The sequence below is a fragment of the Macaca nemestrina genome, chromosome 2, assembly GCF_043159975.1.
Source record: "Macaca nemestrina isolate mMacNem1 chromosome 2, mMacNem.hap1, whole genome shotgun sequence".
NCBI classification, from domain to species: Eukaryota; Metazoa; Chordata; class Mammalia; order Primates; family Cercopithecidae; genus Macaca; species Macaca nemestrina.
In genome coordinates this window covers 152,295,292-152,320,656 of record NC_092126.1, presented here as the reverse complement: position 1 = coordinate 152,320,656, position 25,365 = coordinate 152,295,292, and the positions used below count along the sequence as shown (strand labels likewise).

Sequence of the window (25,365 nt, the reverse complement as noted above, 5' to 3'; positions counted from 1 at the left end):
GCCTCTAAAAAACAAAACCACCATTACGCCTACAGGATTTGTTCATGCCTTCAAGTTTATTAGTAACTACCGATACTCCATAATCCTTTTTATTGCTGACTGACTAGTATTCATTTTATGAATATACCACAACTTATCCATTCTCCTGTTTTTTTGTTGTTGTTTGAGACAGGATCTTGCTCTGTTACCCAGGCTGGAGTGCAGTGGTGCAATCTCGGCTCACTGCAACCTCCGTCTTCCGGGTTCAAGCAATTCTTCTGCCTCAGTCTCCCAAGTAGCTGGAACTACAGGCGTACGCCACCACGCCCGGCTAATTTTTGTATCTTTAGTAGAGACGGGGGTTTCGACATGTTGGCCAGTCGGGTCTTGAACTCCTGACCTTGTGATACGCCCGCCTCGGCCTCCCAAAGTGCTGGGATTACAGGCGTGAGCCTCCAGGCCCGGCCGCATTCTCCTGTTGACGGATATTTGGGTTACTTCCAGTTAGGCTATTATGAAACTGCCCTAACGAGGCAGGGCAGGTTCTTCGCTTGCCTAGGAAGACTTGAAGAGCCAGCCGGAGGTAGAAGAGAACAGCTTTGCTGAGGCGGCGGCGGCACTGTTACACCTCCAGTGACGACTGCTCTGGCACAGCAAGACTACCCCCACATTAACTGTGCAGAGCGTAGCACCGTAGGGACAGTTTTGTAAGCGTCTTTAGGGCTACTTTAAAATACATGCTAATTAAGAGGCGGGTCATTCAGAATTAGCTAGAAAGTAGGCGGGAACTTCCGGTGTTGCCGCAGTAAGGGGCAGTAACTTCCGGGTGTTGCCACGGCAATGGTAAACTGTCATGGCGGTGGTGGGCGTGTCTTATGGAGAAGGACTTTAAGTGCCACTCGCCAGTTTCCTCCAGGCTTCAGTCTAATCTTGAGTCCCGTCCCAGCTGCCTACTACCTTACAGTGAACATTTGTTTGTGCTCAATATTTTTTGGTAACGTATCATTTTACGTGGGTAAGTAGCTAGAGTTGCTTAAGTCATAGAATTTCTTTAACTTTTTAGGAAACTGCCAAACAGTTATCCAAAGCAGTTGTACAGATTCAAACTCACGCCTGCTGGCCGGGAGCAGTGACTCACGCCTGTAATGCCAGCACTTTGGGAAGCCGAGGTGGGAGGATCACTTAAGATCAGGACTTCGAGATCAAACTCACGCCTGCAGTGTATGGGAGTTCCAGTTGTTCCACAACCTTGGCAGCATTTGATGCCACTCTTCATTTGAGATGGTGCTGATAGGTAGGAAATGGTGTCTCATGGTGGTATTACTTTGCATTTCTCTGATGACTAATGATTGAGTTTCATGTACTTAATGGCCATTCGTAGATCTTTTATGAAGTGTCTGTTCATTTTTAACCACCTTTTTTTTTTTTTTTTTTTTGAGACAGGGTCTTGCCCTGTCACCTAGGCTGGAGTGCAGTGGACTGATCATGGCTCACTGAAGCCCCAACCTCCCTGGCTCAAGCAGTCCTCCCACCTCAGCCTCCCAAGTAGCTGGGACCACAGGCCCACACCTCCACTGCCCAGCTAATTATTTTAATTTTAGGTTTTTTTAATTTTTAAAATTTTTTTAGATGGAATTCCGCTCTTATTGCTCAGGCTGGAGTGCAATGACGCTATCTTGGCTCACTGCAACCTCCACCTCCCAGGTTCAAGCAATTCCCCTGCCTCAGCCTCCCAAGTAGGTGGGATTACCCTGTGCCACCACGCTTGGCTAATTTTGTATTTTTTTAGTAGAGATGGGGTTTCACCATGTTAGCCAGGCTGGTCTCAAATTCCTGACCTCAAGTGATCTACCCGCCTCAGCCTCACAAAGTGCTGGGATTACAGGCATAAGCCACCTCGCCCAACCAATTTTTTTTTAAATTTTTTGTAGAGACGGGGTCTCCCCATGTTGCCCAGACTGGTCTTGAACTCCTGGGCTCAAGCAATCCTCCTGCTTCCACCTCCCAAAGTGTTAGGATTTCAGGCATAAGCCACTGTGCCCTGCGTTTTTCCATTTTAGCCATCTTAATTGCTATGTAGTAGTAGCACATAGTGAGTTTAATTTGCATTTCTTTTCTGTTCTTTTTCTTTTTCTTTTTTTTTTTTTTGTGAGATAGAGATCCACTCTTGTTGCCCAGGCTGGAGTGCAGTGGTGCAATCTCGGCTCACAGCAATCTCTGCCTCCTGGGTTCAAGTGATTCTCCTGCCTCAGCCTCCCAAGTAGCTGGATTACAGGCATGTGCCACCATGCCCAGCTAATTTTGTATTTTTGGTAGAGACAGTTTCACCATATTGGTCAGGCTGGTCTCGAACTCCTGACCTCAGGTGATCCGCCTGCTTTGGCCTCCCAAAGTGCTGGGATTACAGGTGTAAGCCCCCATGCCCGGTGTAATTTGCATTTCTATGATGACTGATGACGTTGAGTATCTTTTCATGTCACCCATGTGATTTTCTTTCTTTCTTTCTTTCTTTCTTTCTTTTTTTTTTTTTTTTTGAGAGGGAGTCTGTCGCCCAGGCTGGAATGCAGTGGCGCGATCTCGGTTCACTGCAAGCTCCGCCTCCCGGGTCCGGGTTCACACCATTCTCCTGCCTCAGCCTCCTCCTAAGTAGCTGGGACTACGGGCGCCCGCCACTCCTGGCTAATTTTTTTATTTTATTTATTTTTTTATTTTTAGTAGAGACAGGATTTCACCGTGTTAGCCAGGATATGACCCATGTAATTTTCATAGTGAATATCTGCTCAAATCTGTTGTGCATTTTTCATTTTTCACTTTTTTATTTTTATTTTTTAGAGACAGTCTCTCTCTGTCACCCAGTCTAGAGTGCAGTGGTGTGATTGTGGCTTACTATAACCTCAACCTCCTGGGCTCAGGTGATCCTCCCACCTCAGCCTCAGAAGTAGCTAGGAATACAGACATGCACCATTATGCCCAGACTGGCCTCCAAGTCTTGGGCTCAAGCAGTCCTCTTGCCTTGGCCTCCAAAAGTACTGGGATTACAGCATTAGCCATGCACCTGGCGTGTTGTGCATTTTTAAATTCGATTTTTTAAAATTGAGTTTTGAGAGCTCTTTATATATTCTGGATGTAAGTCCTTTATCAGGTGTATTATTTGCGAGTATTTTCTCCAGTCTGTTTGTCTTTTTATTCTCTTATCAGTGTTTTCAAAAGAGCAGAAATGTTAAATATTGGTAAACTTCATTTTATCCGATTTTTCTTGCATGGTTTTGTGACTTAGAAGAAGGCCAGGCATGGTGGCTCAGGCCTGTAATCCCAGCACTTTGGGAGGCGGAGGCAGGAGGACCACCCTGAGGTCAGGGGTTTGAGTCTAGCCTGGCCAACATGGAAGAAACGCCGTCCCTACTAAAACTACAAAAATTAGCCGGGCATAGTGGCATGCACCTGTAATCGCAGCTACTCAGGAGGCTGTGGCAGGAGAATTGCTTGAACCAGAGAGGTGGAGGTTGCAGTGAGCCAAGATCGTGCCACTGCACTCCAGCCTGGGCGACAGAGTGAGACTCCATCTCTAAATAAATAAATAAATAAATAAATAAATAAATAAATAAAATTTAAAAAAAGAAGAAATCTCTGCCTACTGCAAGCTCACAAAGATATTTTCCTTGCTTTCTTATGGAAGATTCATGGTCTCAGCTATGCTGTATCTCAAATTATTATTTTTTTTTTTGAGACAGAGTCTCGCTCTGTCCCCCTGGCTGGAGTGCAGTGGCACGATCTCGGCTCACTGCAAGCTCTGTCTCCCAGGATCATGCCATTCTCCTACCTCAGCCTCCTGAGTAGCTGGGACTACAGGCGCCCGCCACCGCGCCCGGCTAATTTTTTTTTTTTTGTATTTTTAGTAGAGACGGGGTTTCACCATGGTCTCGATCTCCTGACCTTGTGATCCGCCTGCCTTGGCCTCCCAAAGTGCTGGGATTACAGGCGTGAGCCACCGCGCCCGGCCAAATTATTTTTTATGTCTGGATTTGGTTATCCAGTTGTTGTAGGACCACTCATTGAAAATTATTTTTTTTCCCAATTGAATTTCCCAATTCCCTTTATTTCCCAATTGAATCATCTTGTCATCCTTATCAAAAATCAGTTGACTGTATGTAAGGGTCTATTGTCTGACTCTAATTTGTTCTGTAGATCTATTTGTCTGTTTTTCTCTTGTTGCCCAGGCTGTAGTGCAATGGTGGGATCTCAGTTCACTGAAACCTCTGCCTCCCAAGTTCAAGCGATTCTTATGCCTCAGCCTCCCAATCAGCTGGGATTACAGGCACCCCCCATTACTCCCAGCTAATTTTCCTGTATTTGGTAGAGACAGGATTTCACCATGTTGGCCAGGCTGGTCTCGAACTCTTGACCTCAGGAAAGTAAGTCCTCCAAATTTATTGTTTTTCAAAATTGTTCTGGCTATTCTAGACTCTGCATTTTCAAATAAGTTTTAGGGCCAGGCACAGTGGTTTATGCCAGTAATTCCAGCACTTTGGGAGGCCAAGGCAAGGGGATTTCTTGAGCCCAGGAGTTGAGACCAGCGTGGGCAACATGGTGGAACCCTGTTTCTACCCAAAATAGAAGAAAATTAGCCAGGCAGTAGTGGTGTACATCTGTAGTCCCAGCTACTTGGGAGGCTGAGATGGGAGGATCATTTGAACCCAGAAGGTCAAGGCTGCAGTGAGCCATGATCATACCACTGCACTCCAGCCTCAGCAACAGTGAGACCTTGTCTCCAACAAATAAATAAAAATTTAGGATCAGTTTGCCAATTTCTGCTAAATAGCCTGCAGGGGTTTTAAATTGAATTTCTGTTGAAACTGTAGGTGAATTTGGAGAAAATGAACATCTTAAAAATATTTAGTGCAGGCCAGGTGTGGTGGCTCACGCCTGTAATCCTAGCACTTTGGGAAGCCGAGGTAGGTGGATCACCTGAGGTCGGAAGTTCTAGACTAGCCTGACCAACATGGAGAAACCCTGTCTCTGCTAAAAAAAAAAAAATACAAAATTAGCCGGGTGTGGTGGTGCATGCCTGTAATTCCAGCTATCCGGGAGGCTGAGGCAGAAGAATCACTTGAACCTGGGAGGTGGAGATTGTGCTGAGCTGAGATCACGCCACTGCACTCCAGCCTGGGCAGCAAGAGTGAAACTCTGTCTCAAAAAAAAAAAAAAAATTTAGTCCTCCCATTCATGAACATAGTATATCTCCACATTTATTTAAATATTCTTTAATTTCTGTCAGCATCGTTTTATAGTTTTCAGTATAGAAATTATGCACTTATTTATTAAAAGCTGATTATTTTTATGCCATTACGAATGGTGTCTTATATTTTTCCAGTTGCATGTTGCTAGTGTATATAAATATGATTTTTTGTCATATTGATCTTGTAGCCTGCAGCCTTGCTAAGTTCACTTATTAATTCTTGTATGTTTTGTCTTTTTTTGAAATAAAATTCTATCTTTATTTTGAAATAAAATGAAATTTTTGAAATAAAATAATATCATCTTGCCTGCAGATAGAAACATTTTTATCACTTCCTTTCCAATCTGTGTTTTTTTTTCTTACCTTGTAGCATTGGCTGAAACTTTCAGTACAATGTTGAATAGTAGTAGTAAGATTAGATTTCCTTGCTTTATTGCTGATGCAAGGGAAAGATTTCAATGTTTCACTAGTAGGCATGTAGTTAATTATATATATCTCATGGATGCACTTTATTAGATTGTAGAGGTTCTCATTTCCTTGAAAGTTGTTAGTATGAGTGGGTGTTCATGGCCTCAAATGTTTTGTCTGTCTCAATGAGATGGTCATATGGTTTCTCCTTTTATCTAGTTAATGTGATGATATATATTGATTGAGTTTTTTTGTTTGTTTATTTTCTGTTTTTGTTTTTTTGAGATGGAGTCTTGCTCTATCACCCAGGCTGAAGGGCAGTGGCTCAATCTCGGCTCACTGCAACCTCCATCTCCTGGGTTCAAGTGATTCTCCTGTCTCAGCTTTCCAAGTAGCTGGGACTACAGGCACATGCCACCTGACCCGGCTAATTTTTGTATTTTTAGTAGAGACAGTGTCTCACTATATTGGTCAGGCTGGTCTTAAACTCCTGACCTCAGGTGAGTCACCCGCCTCGGCCTTCCAAAATGCTGAGATTACAGGCGTGAGCCATATGCTGAGCTATATTGATTATGTTTTAAATGGTAAACCATTTTTGCATTCCTGGGATAAGCCCTACTTGGTCATAATATATTCTTTTTTTTTTGAGACGGACTCTCACTCTGTCACTCAGGCTGGAGTTCAGTAGCGTGATCTCGGCTCACTGCAACTTCTGCCTCTCAGGTTCAAGCAATTCTCGTGCCTCAGCCTCCCGAGTAGCTGGGATTACAGATGCCCACCATCATGCTCAGCTAATTTTTGTATTTTTAGTAGAGACAGGGTTTCACCATGTTGGCCAGGCTGGTCTCAAACTCCTGACCTCAAGTGATCCACCCACCTTGGCCTCCCAAAGTGCTGGGATTACAGGCATGAGCCACCGCACCAGGCTCATGGTGTATTATATTCTTGTATTACTGGATTCTGTCTCCTGATATTTTGTTAAACATTGTTATGTTCAAGAGGGATATTGATTTGTATTTTTCCATTCTTGTAATGTCTTTGTCAACATTTGGTATCAGGGTTCTGCTGGCCCATTAAAAAGTAGAGAAAGCCAGGCATGGTGGCACATGCCTGTAGTCTCATCTACTAGGGAGGCTGAGGCAAGAGGGTTGCTTGAGCCCAGGAGTTAGAGGCCAGGCTGGGCAACCTAGTGAGACCCTGTCTCTTAAAAAAAAAAAAAAAAAAAAAGAATAGAGGAACATGTCCACCTTCTCTATGCTCTGAAAAGGATTGTGTCAATTTGTATTATTTCTTCCATAAATGTGTGATAGAACTCCCCAGAGATGTTATCTTGACCTGGAGTTTTCTTTGTGGCAAAATATTTGATTATAAATTTAATTTATTTTTTACAGATAAAGAACTATTGATATTTTAAATTCCTTTTTTTGTCTGTTTGTTAAGTTATTTATTTATTTTTTTTTTTGAGATGGAGTCTCGCTCTGTCGCCCAGGCTGGAGTGCAGTGGCACAATCTCGGCTCACTGCAAGCTCCGCCTCCCGGGTTCATGCCATTCTTCTGTCTCAGCCTCCTGAGTAGCTGGGACTACAGGCGCCTGCCACCATGCCCAGCTAATTTTTTTTGTATTTTTAGTAGAGACAGGGTTTCACCATGTTAGCCAGGATGGTCTCAATCTCCTGACCTCGTGATCTGCCCACCTTGGCCTCCCACAGTGCTGGGATTACAGGCGTGAGCCACCAGTGTTCAGCCTAAGTTATGTTTTTTAAAGTATTTGTTAATTTCATCTAGGTAGCCAAATTGTTAGCATAAAGTTAGTTGTTCATAATATTGAAGATTTTAACACCACCCTTCAATAGAAAAAAAGTACATGAAACACTAGCAAGCATATATTAATAGAATATTTTTAAAATACTATCAAGAAACTTGTCCTACTTGATATTTGTAGAATATTACACTGAACGGTTGTAGAATACACATTATTTTCAATTGATCATAAAATATTTACTGCACATCATCACATCCTGGATTATAAAACAAGTCTCAAAAATTGCATTAAATTAGACAATAACAAAAAATACACTCTGTGATGGTTAATACTGAGTGTCAACTTGATTGAAGGATGCAAAGTATTGATCCTGGGTGTGTCTGTGAGGGTGTTGCCAAAGGAGATTAACCATTTGAGTCAGGGGGCTGGGAAAGGCAGACCCACCCTTAATCTGAGTGGACACCATCTAATCAGTTGCCAGCACAGCTAGAATATAAAGCAGGCAGAAAAATGTGAAAAGACTAGACTGGCCTAGCCTCCCAGCCTACATCTTTCTCCCGTGCTGGATGCTTCCTGCCCTCGAACATTGGACTCCAAGTTCTTCAGTTTTGGGACTCAGACTGGCTCTCCTTACTCCTCAGCTTGAAGATGGCCCATTGTGGGACCTTATGATTGTGTGAGTTAATACTAAATAAACTCCCCTTTACATATATATCTCTATCCTTTTAGTTCTGTCCCTCTAGAGAACACTGACTAATACACACTATCCTTCACACCCATTAGGATGATTACTATTTTTTAATTTGTATTTATTTATTTATTTTTATATTTTGAGACAGAGTCTCACTCTGTCACCCAGGCTGGAGTGCAGTGGCGTGATCTCAGCTTACTGCGACCTTCACTTCCCAGGTTCAAGCAATTCTCCTGCCTCAGCCTCTCAAGTAGCTTGGATTACAGGTGCGCACCACTGCCCAGCTAATTTTTTGTATTTTTAGTGGAGACAGGGTTTCACCACATTGGTCTAGCTGGTCTTGAACTTCTGACCTCAAATGATCCACTTGCCTTGGCCTCCCAAAGTGCTGAGATTACAGGCATGAGCCACCACGCCCGGCCCAACTACTATTTTTTTTTTAAAAAGAACGAACAGAAAATAACAAGTGATGATGAGGATGAGGAGAAATTGGAACCCTTTTCACTGCTGGTGGGAATGTAAAATGGCGCAGCTGCTGTGGAAAGCGGTATGGTGGTTCCTTAAAAAGTTAAAGATAGAATTACCATAGCAATCTCACTTCCGGGTGAGATTTCCTTCAAAAGAAAGGAAACAGGGTCCCTAAGAGATATTTGTACACCCATGTTCACAGCAGTATTATTCATAAGAGCCAAATGTGTAAGCAACCCCAGTGTCCATCAGCAAATGAATGGATAAACCAAATGTGGTCTATCCACAAGATGGGATATTATTTAGCCTTAAAAGGAAAAAAATTCTGTCACTTGCTGCAACCTGGATGAAACTTAAGAACATTATGCTAAGTGAAATAAGCCAGTCACAAAAGTATCAATACTGGATGATTCCACTTACATGAGGTACATAGAGTAATCATATTTATAGAGACAGAAAAAAGAATACCAGGGGCTGGGAGGCTGGGGGTTGGGAGTTTGTTTTAATGGATATAGAGTTTCAGTTTGAGAGGATGAAAAGTTCTGGAAATGGATGGTGGTGATGGTTACATAACAATGTAAACATGCTTAATGCCACTGAATTGCACTCTTAAAAATAGTTAAGGCCGGGCACAGTGATCCATGCATGTAATCCCATCTCTTTGGGAGGCCGTGGTGGGTGGATCACTTGAGGTCAGGAGTTCCAGACCAGCCTGACCAACATGGTGAAACCCCATCTCTACTAAAAATACAAAATTAGCCAAGCGTGGTGGCACACGCCTGTAATCCCAGCTACTCGGGAGTCTGAGGCAGGAGAATCACTTGAAACCGGGAGGTTGAGGTTGCAGTGAGCTGATATTACACCATTGCATTCTAGCTTGGGTGACGAGAGCAAAAACTCCATCTCAAAAAAAAAAAAATTATTCAGATGGGTTGGGCGTGGTGGTGTGCCCCTATAGTCCCAGCTATTCAGGAGGCTGAAGCTGGAGGATCTCTTGAGCCCAGGAATTCGGGGATGTAGTACACTATGATCACACTTGTGACTAGCTACTGCACTTCAGCCTGGGCAACATAGTGAGACTCCATCTCTTAAAAAAATATAAATGGTTAATATGGTAAATTTTGTGTTATGTGTGTTTTACCACAATTAAAAATAAAAAGCTATTCACAAAATCCCCAAAACATTTGAAAATCAAGCAAACCACTTATACATAAAAAATTAAAAAACAAAGTCACAAGGGAAATTTGAAATATTTTGAACTGAATAATAGTGAAAACACAGCATTTCAGAATGTGTGGGAAGTCAAATGAGCAATGCTTAGAGGAAATGGATGGCTCTGCTGATGGTGGATTGTATGTGTCAATTTGACTGGGCCACGGGTACACAGACATTTGGTCAAACATCATTCTGGATGTGTCCGTGAGGGTGTTTCCGGATGAGGTTAGTATTTGAGCCCATAGACTACATAAAGCAGACTGCCTTCACTAATGTAGGTGGGCTGCATCCAATCACCTGAATACTTGGATAGAATGAAAGGCTGAGCAAGAGCGACTCTTCCTGCCTGACTGTTTCAGCTGGGATTTTGGTCTTCTCCTGCCTTCAGACTGGAACTTGGCTCTCCTGGTTCTCAGACCTTCACACTCAGATTGGAGTCTGAGCACTGAGACTGGCTCTCCTGGGTCGCCAGCTTGCTGACTGCAGATTTTGGGACTCTTCAGCCTCCATAATCAGGTGAACCCATTTACTAAATCTCAATCTCTCTTTCTTTTTATACAGTCACATGTGACTTAATGCAATGCTTCACACATTGTTCAGCAATTCTGTTGCTATGGGAACCTCATAGCATGTACTTACCCAAACCGGGATGGCAGAGCCTACCATATGAGGTTATGTGCTATGCCCTTTGCTCCTAGGCTATAAACCTGTAGTGCATGTGGCTGTGCTGAATACTGGAGGCCGTTGTAACACAATGCCAAGTATTTGTGTGTCTCAACCTAGAAAAGGTACAGTAAAAGTATGGTATCATCTTAACGGAACCAATGCAATGCATGACTATACATACATCTATACATACATATGGATTCTGTTTCTCTGGAGGACCGTGACTAATACAGCCCTAAACATTTACCTCAGAAAAGATTCAAGGAGCATAATCAACTCTCTAAGGACAGGAAGGAAGTTGGGATTGCTTGGTCAAGGTCTCATGGTGAGTGAGGGAAGGTGCCAGGGCTTGTGTGCTGCCACCACCATATGGCTACCTCAGGCTTGCAAAGGACCAGCACTCGGAAGGGCAGTGATCAGGCTGACTCTGTGTGGTGCTCTTGAGGGTAGAACTTAAACCAATGGATGAAGAGGAGCTAAGGCAGATTTTGGACTGACATAGGGCAAAACGAGTGGACAGGCTTGCTGACATGCTAATGAATCATTTGTCCCTGGAGGTGTTCAACAATGAAGTCAAACAATAATTTTTCTTTACTCCCAGTCAAAACCTATAACTAATTTTATGTTCAAACCAGATAATTAATGAATACTCTTCAAGAAGCTATCGTGGCTGTGCACGGCGACTCCTGCCTGTAACCCTAGCACTTTGGGAGGCCGAGTTGGGTGGAACACCTGAGGTCTAGAGTTCGAGACCAGCCTGACCAACATAGTGAAACCTCGTCTCTACTAGAAATACAAAAATTAGTTGGGCATGGTGGTGGGAGCCTGTAATCCCAGCTACTTGGGAGGTTGAGGCAGGAAAATCACTTGAACTTGGGAGGCAGAGGTTGCAGTGAGCTGAGATGGTGCCATTGCACTCCAGCCTGGGCAACAGAGCAAAAAAGAAGCTATCATGGTCATCCTAATCGGTCATTTTTTTTTTAATGGTCATTTTTCATAAACCATACTTTTCTGGTCATGAAACCATGAAGGTATTTTAAATAGGAACATGATTCATTTCCCTATTTGCAAAGGAAAGAATTAAATGAAAAAACAAACAGAACCTTCTTGTCCTCAGGAGTATGGAGAAGGGATTCTTTTTTTTTTGCTCTTGTTGCCCAGGCTGGAGTGCAATGGCGCCATCTTGGCTCAATGCAACCTCCGCTTCTCGGGTTCAAGCGATTCTCCTTCCTCAGCCTCCCAAATAGCTGGGATTACAGGGATGTGCCACCACGCCTGGCTAATTTTGCATTTTTTAGTAGAGACATGGTTTCACCATGTTGGTCAGGCTGGTCTCAAACTCCTGACCTCAGGTGATCCACCCGCCTCAGCCTCCCAAAGTGCTGGGATCACAGGCATGAGCCACCACTCCTAGCTGGAGAGGGAATTTTAACCCAATCTCAGTCCCCCAATACAGGAAAATACATTGTGCCCAAGTTCTGGGTCGAGCTCTATGGGATCATGGGCAGTGTTACTCCACCTTCCCAGGCCTCAGTATCCTCTGGAAGATGGGCATTGTGTTAATAAAAGTGTGCACTTAAACCGGGCACAGTGGCTCATGCCTGTAATTCCAGCACTTTGGGAGGCTCGGGGTGGGGGGGTGGATCACCTGAGGTCAGGAGTTCGAGACCAGCCTGGCCAACATGGTGAAACCCCGTCTCTACCAAAAAAATACAAAAACTTAGCCGGGTGTGGTGGTGTATGCCTGTAATCCCAGCCTCTTGGGAGGCTGAGGCAGGAGAATTCCTTGAACTCGGGAGGCGGAGATTGTAGTGAGCCAAGATCACGCCACTGCACTCCAGCCTGGGTGACAGAGTGAGACTCTGTCTAAAAAAACAAAACAAACAAACAAAACTGCACCTGCTAGGTCTCTTCGAAGCACTTTCCCAAATGCTGTGTCTTGTGCTCCGGTTCTTGGTGAGGATAAAAGATCACAGATGCAAACAGCATCTGAACAGTCAAATGCTGAACGCACATGGAGGGTGTAATTTTCTTCTGCCTTGGAGGAAGAGAGCCATATCTTTAATTTCAAAGCTTTTCAGGATATCAGCTCTTTTGCATCCAAATGTAGCCCACTTTTGCTGAAAAACACACTCAGTCTGTGACAGGCAAACTTCTCACCTTAGGGATCAGATTGAAATTTGAGAACATCAAACCCTTCATAGCAGTTCCCAGGACAAGCTTTTTATTTTTATTTTATTTTATTTTACTTTTTGAGACAGAGTTTCACTCTTCTTGCCCTGGCTGGAGTGCAATGGCTCAATCTCTGCTCACCGCAACCTCTGCCTCTCCGGTTAAAGAGATTCTTCTGCCTCAGCCTCCCAAGTAGCTGGGATTACAGGCATGTGTCACCATGCCTGGCTAATTTTGTATTTTTAGTAGAGATGGGGTTTTTCCATGTCGGTCAGGCTGGTCTTGAACTCCCGACCTCAGGTGATCCACCCGCCTCGGCCTCCCAAAGTGCTGGGATTACAGGCATGAGCCACTGTGCCCAGCCACAAGGTATTTTTTCTAAACTATAGCATTCACGTAAAGTTAGGCAAAAAGCAAGAGCATCCTATTGCAAAGTTTTACTATGAATTTAATATGGGTGTCAAAGAAAATTTGGAAAATTTAAAACAAAAGGAAAAAAAATCCCTAGGGTTACCACCCTAACACAACAACAATTAGCAAGTTGGTTTATTCTGTTTTCAGTAAGTTCCTTTTTTGTTACATTTTTAGAATTTACCTTAATTTTTAAAAATTTATTAGATTTTTAGAACTTAAAAAGATACGGGCCAGGTGTGGTGGCTCACGCCTGTAATTCCAGCATTTCGGGAGGCCGAGGTGGGTGAATCAAGAGGTCAGGAGATCAAGACCAGCCTGGCCAAGATGGTGAAACCCTGTCTCTACTAAAAATACAAAAAATTAGCCAGGCGTGGTGGTGGGCACCTGTAATACCAGCTACTAAGAGGCTGAGGCAGAGAATTGCTTGAACCTGGAAGGCAGAGGTTGCGGTGAGCCGAGATCACGCCACTGCACTCCAGTTTGGGCGACAGAGCAATACTCTGTCTCAAAAAAAAAGATACGGAAAAATACATGTAATAAGAAACATCTGTAGTGCCCAAACTCAGATTCAGCGACCACTATTATTATACGTGCTTTGACTTTTTAAATAAATCAATTGATTACAAAGTTGGCTGTAATTACTAATATGCCTTGGTGGGACCCCTTCCTATAGACATAATATATAGGTTCTGCCTGTCAGCTCTCAGCTCTATTTCCAACCTTCCCTGCTTGTGGCAGCATCTATGGGGCCGGAAGTCTCCAAACTACTGACTCCCTTTCCTGCTAGTTTCCAGGAGGCACTAGTGGGAAATGTTAAGGCAGGAGAAAGAGAGAAACTATCTTTTCATCATAGCATCATCTCCAGCAGATTGGTGGTCCTTTTTGCAGCAGCAGCAGCAGAAGTGTAGCCTCCTGCGTTCATGGTCAGGGTCAGATCAGTAGGAAGTGTGAGCTTCTGGCTTCAGTCTAGGGGTAGAAGAAGCCTCTTGATGTCTGGGTAATAGTTCTTCTTGCCTTTGCTTCCTTCGTGACATACTTTTCTGCTTGAAATAGCTAGAATGACTTCTGTTTTCCTGACCAGACACAGATGGATGCAGTACCATTGATTGGCATGCTCCTAAAGTTTATATAAACAGCATGATGCTATATATCATATTGCACATTTCCTTTTGTTTTTTAAAATAAAGTTAATTATAAATTACAAAGATACAGAAAAGTGTTCAGTTTTACAAAAGGTTGCAAAGTGAACACTCATGAAATTACAACTCAGGTTAAGAACCAGAATATTAATGACACCAGAAATCCCAGTATCTCCTTACAATGTGCTTTTTTGTGCAACACTATGATTTTCTGATAAAATCTATCCCCTTGGCTGGAGTGCAGTGGCACGATCTCAGCTCACTGCAGCCTCCACCTACTGGGCTCAAGCAATCCTTCTGCTTCAGCCTGTCTAGTAGCTGGGACTACAGGTGCGCACCACCACACCTGTAAAGATGGGATCTCACTGTATTGCCCAGGCTGGTCTCAAACTCCTGGGCTCAAGTGATTCTCCTGCCTCAGCCTCTCAAAGTATTGAGATTACAAGCATGAGCCACCACACCTGGCCTCTTCCTTTTTGTTGTCAAATAATAGTCCGTTGTATAACTGTACCACATTTTGTTTATCCATTCATTAGTTGGTAGACAACTGGGTTGTTTCTGCTTTTTGGCTATTATGAATACTGCTGCTATGAACATTCATGTACAAGTTTTTGTGTGGATGTATGTTTTTATTTCTTTTTGGTATATGCCTTGGAGTAGAATTGTTGGATTATATGGTAACTCTATGTTTAACTTTTTGAGGAACTACAAAACTGCTTTTCAAAGTAGCTGCACCATTTTACATGTCCACCAAGAGTGTATGAGAGTTCAAAATTCTCCATATCCTTGTGAACACTTGAGCACTTGTTATTGTCTGTCTTTCTAAAAATTGTAGCCACCGTAATGGGTGTGAAGTGGTATTTATTGTGGTTTTGATTTGCATTTCCCTGATGGCTGATGATGCTGGACATCTTTCCATGTGCTTATTGACCATTAGTACGTCTTTTTCAGAAAAATATCCATTCAGATCCTTTGGCTATTTTTTTTTTTTTTTTTTTTTTTTTTTGAGATGGAGTCTCACTCTGTTACCTAGGCTGAAGTGCAGTGGTGCGATCTCAATTCACTGCAACCTCTACCTCTCAGCTTCAAGTGACTCTCCTGCCTCAGCCTCCTGAGTAGCTGGCATTTTTGTATTTGTATTTGTGTTTTGTATTTGTAGCTGGCTAATTTTTGTATTTTTAGTAGAGACGGGGTTTTGCCATGTTGGCCAAGTTGGCCTTGAACTACTGACCTCATGTGATCTGCCTGCCTCAGCCTCCCAAAGTGCTGGGATTATAGGCGTGAGCCACCTTGCCTGGCCGTCTTTGCCTTTTTTTTTTTTGAGACGGAGTTTTGCTCTTGTTGCCAAGGCTGGAGTGCAACAGTGCGATCTTGACTCACCGCAATCTCTGCTTCCTGGGTTAAAGTGATTCTCCTGACTCAGCCTCCCAAGTAGCTAGGATTACAGGCATGCGCCACCACGCCCAACTAATTTTGTATTTTTAGTGGAGACATCGTTTCTCCATGTTGGTCAGGCTGGTCTTGAACTCCTGAGCTCAGGTGATCCACCCACCTCGGCCTCCCAAAGTGCTGGGATTACAGGTGTGAGCCACTGCACACAGCCTCTTTGACTATTTTTTAATTGGGTTATTGGTCTTTTTATTGCTGAATTGTAACCCAACAACTTTTAAAAAATGAAATACAGAAAAAATGCTTAGAACTGTGCCTGGCATATGGTAAACACTCAAAACATGAAATATAAAAGACAGAGTGATCACGTGTAGGAAGGGTAGTGTTTCTTGCAACTTTTGTTGCAAGTTACATACATATATGTGTGAATTGGATTACACATTAATTGTATTTCTTACTCTGGATTGTGCATAGAAAAGTTCAAATCCCACTATTCTAAGAAATGAATTTAGGTGTATTTCTAGGTCATAGAATATGCTCTTGTTCAAGTTTACTATATACAGATCCAAGATCTCTCTCCATAATTCAAAAAGCCAAAAAAACTCTAAACCCGCTTTTCCCATTAGCTTGCAACCAAGTCGTCTGGCAGTGAATACTGATCTAAAATGAGCTGAGGCTATTTAAAGTCTCTATTTATCCCATTTAGTGTGAATATTCACGTCTCGTTGCAGAAAAATCAATGTATTGACAATAAGATGCTGCTCCTGAACCCACTAGGAGTGGTAATGTAAAAATAGCATAGGCACCTTTTACCTATCAACTAGAAAAAAATTCTGAAACACATGCAGGAGCTAAGGGAAAACTTCCCTTTCACCCTCTGAAGTTTTGCTGAAAAATAAACTGACAGAAGGCAGACTCGTAGGAGAAATGGCATGCAGGCTGATTAATATGCATGGGGGGCCGGGCGCGGTGGCTCAAGCCTGTAATCCCAGCACTTTGGGAGGCCGAGACGGGCGGATCATGAGGTCATGAGATCGAGACCATCCTGGCTAACACAGTGAAACCCCGTCTCTACTAAAAAATACAAAAAACTAGCCGGGCGAGGTGGTGGGTGCCTGTAGTCCCAGCTACTCAGGAGGCTGAGGCAGGAGAATGGCGTAAACCCGGGAGGCGGAGCTTGCAGTGAGCTGAGATCTGGCCACTGCACTCCAGCCTGGGCGACAGAGCCAGACTCTGTCTCAACAAACAAAAAAAAAACAAAAACAAACAAACAAACAAACAAAAAATGCATGGGGGGAAATCACAGACTGACTGCTCCACCACACCATGGGATACAGATGCTTATATACCCTTTTTCTTAGGGGAAAAGGAGATGGTGAAGTGTGGATAAGGTTAGGGGGGTAGTAAATGATTTTTAAGGGGAATTCAATGGGCTTGAAGAGTATACAGTGGCCTGGACAAAGTCTGTTGGGCCTGCAGAGCAGACAATGGGGTTGTGACAAAAGTCTGTCCAGCTGTGTCAGAGGTATTTGAAGCAGAGCAACTCCATCTTGAATAGGGGCTGGGTAAAATGAGGCCGAGACCCACTAGGTTGCATTCCCAGACGGTTAGGCATTCTCTGTCATGGGATGAGATAGGAGGTCAGCACAAGATACAGGTCATAAATGTAACGGCCCAAGGGGTTCTCTTGCCCACTGCCTAGCCTAGACAGAGTGGATTTATCAAGACAGGGGAACTGCAGTTGAGAAAGGGTAATTCACACAGAGCTGGCTGTGCAGGAGACCGGAGTTTTATTATTACTCAAATCAGTCTCCCTGAGCATTCGGGGAGCAGAGTTTGTAAGGAGAAGTTGGTAGGTGGGGGGAAGCCAGTGAGCCAGGAGTGCTGATTGGTCAGAGATGAAATCATGGGGAATCCAAGCTGTCTTCTTGGGCTCAGTCAGTTCCTGGGTGGGGGCCACAGAATCAGATGAGCCAGTTTATTGATCTGGGTGGGGCCAGCTGATCCATTAAGTGCAGGATCTGCAAAACATATCAAGCACTGACCTTAGGAGGAGCAGTGTAGGGAGGGTCAGAATCTTGCAGCCTCCAGCTGTGTGACTCCTAAACCATAATTTCTAATCTTGTGGCTAGTGTCAGTCCTACAAAGGCAATCTAGTCCCCAAGCAAGGAGGTCTGCTTTGGGAAAGGGCTGTTTCTGTCTTTGTTTAAACTATAAACTAAGTTTCTCCTAAAGTTTGTTCAGCCTACGCCCAGGAATGAACAAGAACAGCTTGGAAGTTAGAAGCAAGATGGAGTCAAGTTAGATCTCTTTCACTGTCTCAGTCATAATTTTGCAAAGGCAATTTCGATCCCTCCTTTTGGGTCTTATAGCACCTTAATCTTAAGGTATAGGCTATGAAGATGGGAAAAGGCCATCGATTGCTGTGGCTTCTTCCAGCTGACAGGGGACGTAGTGGGAATGGGAGTGAACCCCAAGGTGAGAAGAATGGAACCGCTTTGCAACTGTCTGAGTGTACTCATGCAGGCCTGGCTGGGCTTCCAAGGCTTGCGTGGCAAAAACAGTACTCTCAGCTATAGTTTTACTATAGTGTTTAAGTGAACAGCCTACTATAAGGTAAAATAATGAGTCCTAGGATAAGGAGTACAATTCCCAATTTTAAAAGCAAAGATTTGAAAGCATTCCTTTGGGGACTTCTAACCCACAAGGAATTTAGAATTTAGTCTAAACTGCAGGAAAAAACTCAAGAACAGCTAGCAACAGTATACTATAGTTTTTCTTTTTCTTTTCTTTTTTTTTTTTGGTTTGTTTTTTGTTTGTTTTGAGACAGAGTCTTACTCTGTTGCCCAGCCTGAAGTGCAGTGGCATGATCTCGGCTCACTGCAACCTCCACCTCCAGATTCAAGCAATTTTCCTGCCTCAGCCTCCCAAGTAGCTGGGATTATAGGTGCATGCCACTACACCTGGCTAATTTTTGTATTTTTAGTAGAGATGGGGTTTGGCCATGTTGGCCAGGCTGGTCTCAAACTCCTGACCTCAGATGATCTGCCCGCCTCAGCCTGCACAAGTGCTGGGATTACAGGTGTGAGCCACTGTGCCTGACCTAGTTTTCTTTTGAAGCATAGTTTTTTCTCTCTCCAGTCCCCATTTTCACTAAAAACAAATCATGATATAACTGATTTGTTTATAAAATAAACTTTAGTCTTACTGTACTTGGCCTGATTAATTGCATAAAGTACAGCAAGAATAATTATTTTTCACTGAGGATTTTTAAATTGGCTTTGATAGAACTCCATTCCATGAAGAATCTTAGATAAGACTTTTAAAAGCTGAGCCCAGCCATGAGTTTGTACCCTCAAATACCTATGATTTGTGCAAACTCCTCTCCTCTTGAGGTCCTAAGATAACTTGGGATTCCTGGGTCTGTTAGAAAGTGACATTCTTTATTTACCACAGGTCAGGAACTTTGTACAGGAGCTCTGTGTAGACAAGGTATGAGGCCAGATTCCCCAATGGGCTTTAATTGGCTCTATAAGTCAACTTTGATTCTTTAAAGGAAGCATGCCATTCCATTCAAAGCCTTGGTAAAATAACCAATTTCTCCAATTGTGTCCTGTTACAAAAGAAAACAAATTCTTATTGCACTTGTGCAATTAACTATACTGCCATAAATTGAGAATATTCACAAATAGTTCCCAAATTCTGAAGAAATCAGGTAGAGAGGAACAAATATGCTCCAAATTTTGTTCACAGGAATATATATACACACACACATATACACACACACATATACACATACATATATACACACACATATAGATACATATATATACACATATATAGATACATATACACACATATAGATACATATATATACACACACACATATATATACACATATATATATACACATTTTTTTTTTTTTTTTTGAGATGGAGTCTTACTCTGTCCCCCAGGCCGGAATGCAGTGGTGCAATCTCGGCTCACTGCAACCTCTGCCTCCCAGGTTCAAGCGATTCTCCTTGCTTCAGCCTCCTGAGTAGCTGGGATTACAGTGCCACCACGCCCTGCTACACTCCCACAAGTACCATGACAGTTTACAGATGCCATGGCAACATCAGGAAGTTGCCCTATATGGTCTGAAAAGGGGAGGAATCCTTGGTTCTGGGAATTGCCCATCCCTTTTCCAGAAAACTATAATTCCAGCACTTTGGGAGGCCGAGGTGAGCAGAGCACAAGGTCAGGAGTTGGAGACTACCTGGCCAACGTGGTGAAACTCCATCTTTACTAAAAATACAATTAGCCAGGTGCAGTGGCAGGTGCCTGTAATCTAGCTACTCGGGAGCCTGAGGCAGGAGAATTGCTGGAACCCGGGAGGCAGAGGTTGAAGTGAGCCAAGATTGCACCACTGCACTTCAGCCTGGGTGACAGAGCAAGACTCCGTCTCGGAAAAAAAAAAAAAAAAAAATGGTGGGGGGGTCAACCATAGCCCTCTGGGCTGCTTTGCTTATGGAATAGCTGTTCTTTATTCCCTTACTTTCTTTATTTCTTATTCTTTTTTTTTTTTTTTTTTTTTTTTTGAGCCAGGATCTCACTCTGTCACCCAGGCTCGAGTGTAGTGGTGAAATCTCAGCTCACTGCAACCTCCACCTCCCGGGTTGAAGCGATTCTCCAGCCTCAGCCTCCTGAGTAACTGGGATTACAGGCATGCACCACCACGCCTGGCTAATTTTTGTATTTTTAGTAGAGACAGGGTTTCACCATGTTGGTCAGGCTGGTCTTGAACTCCTGACCTTGTGATCCACCCGCCTCGGCCTTCCAAAGTGCTGGGATTACAGGCATAAGCCACCATGTCCGGCCTCCTTTACTTTCTTAATGAACTTGCTTTCACTTTATGGACTTGCCCCAAATTCTTTCTTTCATGAAATCTAAGAACCCTCTCTTGGGGTCTGGATCCAGACCCCTTTCCATAACAGGTGTGTTTGTCACAGGCATGTGAACCAGAGCAACTCCATCTTGAATAGGACCTGGGTAAAATGAGGTTGAGACTTACTGGGTTGCATTCCCAGATAGTTAAGGCATTCTAAATCACAGGATGAGACAGGAGGTCAGCACAAGACACAGGTCATAAAAGACCTTGCCAATTAAACAGTTTGCAGTAAAAAACGGGCTAAAATCCACCCAAACCAAGATGGTGATGAGAGTGACCTCTGGTCTTCCTCACTGCTACACTCCCATCAGCACCATGACAGTTTACAAATGCCATGGCAATGTCAGGAATTTGCCCTATATGGTCTAAGAAGGGGAGACATGAATAATCCACCCATTGTTTAGCATGTCATCAAGAAGTAACCATAAAAATGGGCAACCAGCAGCCCTCGGGGCTGTTCTGTCCATGGAGTAGCCATTCTTTTATTTCTTTACTTTCCTAATAAACTTGCTTTCGCTTTATGGACTTGCCCTGAATTCTTTCTTGCGTGAGATCCAGTAACCCTATCTTGGGGTCTGGATCGGGACCCCTTTCCTGTAACATGTTGACAGCCTTTGATTTTTCTTCCTGCAGTATGGGTTCAGTTAATGAAAAGATAGGTAAGGGACTAGAGGTAATTGTTTTCTTCTGTGGCAGGTCCACACTTAAGGCAGATAAGGGAACTTCAGAGAACAACTTCATCCTGTGCTTTGGGACAGACAGGAGTGGGAGAAAGGTCAGAGAGAACTTGAGGCTGCTTCTTCAGTTCAGTACATCAAAGCTCCATATTTTGGGGTATCGGTTGCTGAGTCCCAGCGGACGTCTGCTCTCAAAGATTTTCAATCAAGGCTTTCAGACATATGTAGCAAAAGGCTGTCCAGATTGGCTGGACTCAGCCCGGTGTGGTAGCTCATGCCTGTAATCCCAGCATTTTGGGAGACTGAGATGGGTGGATCCCCTGAGGTCAGGAGTTCAAGACCAGCCAGGCCAACATGGTAAAACACTATCTCTACTAAAAATACAAAAATTAGCCGGCCGTGGTGGCAGGTGCCTGTAATCCCAGCTACTCCAGAGACTGAGACAGGAGAATCACTTGAACCCAGGAGGCGGAGGTTACAGGGAGCCGATATCCTGCCATTGCACTCCAGCCTGGGCGACAAGAGTGAAACTCTGTTTCCAGAACAAAACAAAACAAAACAAAAAACCACATGTACACAAACAAATTGGCTGGACTAATTTACACTTCTACCAGTGACATGAGAAAGTTCATTTTCCTCTATCTTTGCCCAGACTTGATATTGGAAGACTTGAAAGAAAAGTTTTGCCAATCTGATCAGTGAGAAAAGACAGCTTGTTGCTGTTTTAATTTGCATTTCCCTGGTTACTGAGAACGATGAGCAGATTTTCACATGTGTATTGACCATTTGAATTTCCTCTTCTGGGAATTGTCTGTATGTATATCTACCCATCTTTTCATTCTTATTTCTCCCTTTCTCAGTACACGGAGAAGTACTCAGGGCCCACAGTGTAAAAATAGCAGGAAAAGGTTTCTCTCCTTCTCTCCCCAACTAATTAAAATTTAAGCTCATGGCTGGGCGCCTTGGCTCATGCCTATAATCCCAGCACTTTGGGAGACCGAGGTGGATGGATCACCTAAGGTCAGGAGTTTGAGACTAACCTGGCCAACATGGTGAAACCCCGTCTCTGCTAAAAATACAAAAATTAGCTGGACGTAGTGGTGCACGCCTGTAATCCCAGTTACTCAGGAGGCTGAGGCAGGAGAATTGCTTCAACTCGGGAGGTGGAGGTTGCAGTGAGCTGAGATTTCACCACTACACTCCAGCCTGGGTGACAGAGTGAGATCCTGGCTCAAAAAAAAAAAAAAAGAAAAGAAAAAGAAAAAAAGTTAAGTGCATACAATTTCTAAAGAATGCAAAACCTCCAAACCTAAATTATTCAGCCAAGCCAGGTTATGACTTAAAAGATATTACAGACCAGGCGCTGTGGCTCACGCCTGTAATCTCAGGACTTTGGGTGGCCGAGGCAGGTGGATCAGAGTTCGAGACTAGCCTGACCAGCATGGTGAAACCCTGTCTCTACTGAAATACAAAAAATTAGCCAGGCATGTGGCAGGTGCCTGTAGTCCCAGCTATTCGGGAGGCTGAGGCTGGAGAATCGTTTGAACCGAGGAGGTGGAGGTTGCAGTGAGCTGAGATGGCACCACTGCACTCCAGCCTGGGTGAAACAGCGAGACTCTGTCTCAAAAAAAAACAAAAACAACAAAAAACAAACAAAAAAAATAGTTTAACACAGTCTAATCTGTAAGTATTGTGATACTGTCAATCATTTAGCTGAATTTCTTTGGCTAATCACTCAAATTATTCACTTAAGCCTACTTAAGTAAGCCTACTTTAAAGTAAGCCTGCTTTTTGAGCTGAGAGGAAGACTGGGGCATCTTACAGGAAGTCACCCACCCTCGGACAAGACAGGAAGACACCTGCCCACTAAGAAGAAGTCTCAGGTGCAGGGCAAACAATCTGAAAGCTGCAAGATCAACATTGTTGCTTCCTCCTGGGTGAATATAATGGAAAATTATGGAAAACTTAAATTCCTATTTGACCATTGTATTGGCGAGGATGTGGGTGAAATGAGTTTCCTAACATGTCTTTTGTTGTCTGGGCATGAATTTTGTTTGTTTGTTTGTTTTTTGTTTTTTTTTTGGTTTTTTTTTTGAGGCAGAGTCTCGCTCTGTCACCCAGGCTGGAGTGCAGTGGCCGGATCTCAGCTCACTGCAAGCTCCGCCTCCCTGGTTTACGCCATTCTCCTGCCTCAGCCTCCCGAGTGGCTGGGACTACAGGCACCCACCACCTCGCCCGGCTAGTTTTTTGTATTTTTTTAGTAGAGACGGGGTTTCACCGGGTTAGCCAGGATGGTCTCGATCTCCTGACCTTGTGATCCGCCCGTCTCGGCTTCCCAAAGTGCTGGGATTACAGGCTTGAGCCACTGCGCCCGGCCCTGGGCATGAATTTTTATTTGTGTCATATACACTCTTGTATACATACTTATTTGGGATGAAAGGACTACACCCAGAAGAATGAAATGAGTAGAATATTCTGGTCTCATCTTAATCAGAATAAGTTATTATTTATATTAGAAGAATCCTTTACTGTTAACAACTGTTTTTTATATTAACTATATCATTTATTTATTTTAAGACAGAGTCTTGCTCTGTCGCACAGGCTGGAGTGCAGTGGTGCAATCTCGGCTCACTGCAACCTTCACTTCCTGGGTTCAAGCGATCTCTTGCCTCAGCCTCCCGAGTAGCTGGGACTACAGGTGCCTGCCACCACAGCTGGCTAGTTTTTATATTTTTAGTGGAGACAGGGTTTCACCATGTTGGTCAGGATGGTCTTGAAATTCTGACTTCAGGTGATCTGCCCACTTCGGCCTCCCAAAGTGCTGGGATTACAGGCATGAGCCACCGCACCTGGCCTTCCTTTTTAAGACTAAATATTATTCCATTGAATGGCTAGATCATGTTTTGTTTATTTATCCATCAATGGATGAATTGCATAGCTTCCACCTTTTGGCTATTGTGAATAATGCTGCTATGAACATGGGTATACGATTATAGGCTTTCAGTTGTGTTGGGTATACCCAGAAGTGGGATTGCTGAATCATATGGTAATTCTACATTTAATTTTTTGAGGAAATACTATACTATTTTGTTATTATAGCTGCATCTTTTGTGTTTTTGTTTTTGTTTTTGAGATGGAGTTTTGCTCTTGTTGCCCAGGCTGGAGTGCAATGGCACAGTCTCGGCTCACTGCAGCCTCTACCTCCCAAGTTCAAGTGATTCTCCTGCTTCAGCCTCCTGAGTAGCTGAAATTACAGGCATGCACCACTACGCCCGGCTAATCAGCTAATTTTGTATTTTTAGTAGAGATGGTGTTTCTCCATGTTGGTCAGGCTGGTCTCGAACTCCCAACCTCAGGTGTGCCACCCGCCTTGGCCTCCCAAAGAGCTGGGATTACAGGCATGAACCACCATGCCCAGCCTGTTTTTAGTCTTTATGTAGTTCAATTTATTTATTTTTTACTTTTGTTGCATTGTTGAATTTTAATAACATAAAAACTTTAAAATAAAACTTTTCTTTCTCTCTCTCTTTCCTTCCTTCCTTTCTTTCCTTTCTCTCTTTCTCTCTCTCTCTCTCTTTCTTTCTTTTTAGGGTCTCTGTTACTCAGGAGTGCACTGGTGAGATCATAGCTCCCTGCAGCCTAGAACTCCTGAGGTCAAGTGATTCTCCCACCTCAGCCTCCTGAGCAGCTAGGACTACAGGTGTGTGCCACCATGCCCAGCTAAATTTGTACATTTTTTTTTTTGTAGAGATAGGATCTCACTATGTTGTCCACACTATTTTCGCCCTCCTGGCATCAAGCAATCCTCCTGCCTTGGCCTCCCAAAGCACTGAGATTACAGGCATGAGTCACTGCACCTGGCCTAAAATAAAACATTTTTTTGAAATTGATCCTTTATTAGCAATGCGTTCTACATGGATGTTAATTTACAAAACTCCTAGAACATCTGCCACCCATATACATCAGTTCGGCTCATGTGTTTGTTCCCAGAGTAAGCTTATAACTTTTTGGAATCCTTTGAGCTTGCTTCGGGGACAGTTGTTTTCTCCAACCCTTATGGTACTACACATTGTTGTGTTTAAACTGTAGATTTGAGATAACCAGTGATGGCATAGTGATTATAAAGACAAATCTGAGTTACTGCTATTCAGCTATTCTATGCTGAATGTAACTAAAAATACATTAATGTAATTTTTAAAATATTAAGCCACGACCTTTT

At 43.4% G+C, this 25,365-nt stretch overlaps 1 long non-coding RNA gene across 1 annotated transcript; it reads left to right on the top strand.

Annotated features, from left to right (window-relative positions):
• Positions 1 to 30: 30 nt before the first annotated feature.
• On the top strand, positions 31 to 25,033 carry LOC105477740 (uncharacterized). Its single transcript, XR_011620249.1, has 3 exons — positions 31 to 1,273; positions 10,148 to 10,275; positions 24,737 to 25,033. It is a non-coding gene; the product is annotated as an uncharacterized lncRNA (long non-coding RNA).
• Positions 25,034 to 25,365: the final 332 nt, after the last annotated feature.